This window comes from Dipodomys spectabilis, unplaced genomic scaffold, assembly GCF_019054845.1.
Source record: "Dipodomys spectabilis isolate Male_0828 unplaced genomic scaffold, ASM1905484v1 ptg000301l, whole genome shotgun sequence".
Classification (NCBI taxonomy): domain Eukaryota; kingdom Metazoa; phylum Chordata; class Mammalia; order Rodentia; family Heteromyidae; genus Dipodomys; species Dipodomys spectabilis.
Genome location: NW_024870978.1, coordinates 1,763,041 through 1,765,593, shown reverse-complemented (window position 1 = coordinate 1,765,593; position 2,553 = coordinate 1,763,041). Strand labels below are relative to the sequence as shown.

Sequence of the window (2,553 nt, the reverse complement as noted above, 5' to 3'; positions counted from 1 at the left end):
AATGAAAAAGACTTAAAATTGTCATTGACAAAAAAATGCAAATGTGAGCAATCGACCGAACAATATAATTTTTTTCCACTATACACATTATTTTACGGAAATAAGATCAATAGTATTGTTAGGAACAATAAGGTTTCCTTGCTACAAATAGGCACCCAAGGATATAAGCCTGTATAAAGATTGCATCATTAACTACTTAAATTTAGAGGATACTACATGCTTCAGAAGCACGTATACCGAAATAACAACAATACAGAGATTAACATGGCACTTGCACAAGGATAATATGAAAATTTGTGATGTGTTCCATACTTTTCATTCCTCAGTTGCAGAAATGAAAACAGTTATTAACAAGTTGATTACAAAATTACAAGTGTAACAATATATGCAAGTGTTAGAATTAAACGTTAGTTTGACATCAGTGTGTAAAATCTTCACCTTAGAAAGGCCTTTACATAGAATAACCTTTACAAAACTTTTGAAATTAGTTAGCATTGTCATTTTTTCCCAAAGAAATATACTACTATAAGAACCTAGAAAAAGGGGCTGGGAAGGTGGCTCAGTGGTAGAGCGCTTGCCTTGCATGCATGAGGCCCTGGGTTCAATTCCTCAGCACCACATTAGCAAAAAGAAAAAAAGCAAGAAATGGCACTGTGGCTCAAGTGGTAGAGCGCTAGCCTTGTGCTGGAGAGCTGAGGGACAGTGTCCAGGCCCAGAGTTCAGGCCTCAGGACCGGACCTCCCCCCCCCAAAAAAATGAAATAAAAATGAACCCAAACCTAGTATTTTTCTCATTGTATACAGAGGCACATAATTAAGGAAATTGCTTCCTGTGTAATATATATGTAAAAGAAAGAAGATGTCACACAATTATTCTCTTCATACCATGTTATACCAAATCCAAAAAATGCTTTTTCTACATTTATAAATTAATATCATCCATTTGTTGGCAACTCTGTATAGATTATTCACATTATCATTTTATACATGAACTGTTGGAATTATCTATTAACTAACTTCTAATTATAACTCTCATGAAAGAATTTTCTAGGCAAATAGAATGCCAGAATCATTTGTGAATTTGTGAGTTAAAACCTCTACTTAAAAAGAATTTTGTAGTATCCTATAGAATATGGAATTACAAAAAAAACAAACTATTTATTTTGAATCTAAATTCTAATTTTGCAAGGTCCACAAAGTCCTATATTAGACGAACTGTACTATTTCTCTGGGCTTAAGTTTTGTGAACTTTGATAATTTCTTTGGCATCCAACAGAATGAAGCTTACTTACTTTTTCAAATTTTGGATGGGAATCATGAGCTATTTTGCATCTAAGAATGTTCTGTAATGAAGAGAGCATTTAAAACACAACTGAGGATAATATATCAGTTGCATTTCAATAGGAAACTTGACTTCTCTAAACATAATGACAAAATTAGCCCAAACTTCCAACTGTGTATTCCTTTCTTGTAGTTTGGTTTGTTTTATTGAGACAAAATTATACTACCTGGTCCAGGGAAGGTTTCACTATGTAATTCCACTCTCTAATCTCCTGTCAGTCTGAGTGCTAGAATTCCAGGCTTGTATCACATTGCCCTGCCATAGTTCGTTGGTTTATTTAATCTAGAAACACACTAGCAATTCTGAACGTCTCTGATGATCTTATCCATTGACTGCTCAGACTGTTTATGTACAATTTTGAAAGACGTTCTAATATTTGACACAGGGTATGAACATTTTCAGATGCACTTGCGGGGTCTCTGATTCATTCCTCCATGGATCCGATCCCTTTAATAATGATAACTTGACTTTCTTACTATCTCTGGTCCCTACCTATGTAATAGTCTCAAACTTTTTTGAAGTTCATTTGAGGACTTTTTAATATTAAAATTTATCACTTGATTCTAGTTTTACGCAGGACATATTTTCTATTGCTTTCTAACTTTTTTACATATTCTGAGAGTTGTTTCATTTGTGTATTCGTGTGTGCACATATAAGTGCCTCTGTGTGTATGCGTGTGTTTGTATGTATGTATGCAAAAGCCTCAAGCTCTTCTTCAACATCATGCTCATGATTGGTATTCCATCCCTTGAACTGTTCTTCCAATGCAGCTTTGGTTGGTTAATTATAGATAGTGTCTCAAAGACTGTTCTGCCGAGGCTGGATGCAAACTGAACTTCCCAGACTCCTTTACATTCTTAAGTTTTATTTTTCCAGGAGTATCAACTTTTAAACTACAAACATTTTTGTGAGTGTGAAGTCTAACCTGTAGCCCAGATTTTTAACTCATTAATTCATGTAAATATAGATAAACATACACATTACATATGCTGAATGTATACTGTTAGAAATGTGATTTTAAGCTGGGTTGTGGAGAGATCTGAGGATTGAGGTTCAAAGCCAGCCTGGGTAGGAAAGTCCCGGAGACTCTTTTCTCTAATTAACTCCAAGAAAACTGGAAGTGGCACTGTGGCTCAAGTAGTAGAGCATTAGCCTCGACCTGAATAGCAGAGGGACAGCGCCAAGGGTTCAATTGCCACGACCAACAACAA

General features: G+C 35.2%; 1 pseudogene; it reads left to right on the top strand.

Annotated features, from left to right (window-relative positions):
* The first annotated feature begins 216 nt into the window (after nt 1–216).
* LOC122127463 lies at nt 217–316 on the top strand (annotated as a pseudogene).
* The last annotated feature ends 2,237 nt before the right edge of the window (nt 317–2,553 follow it).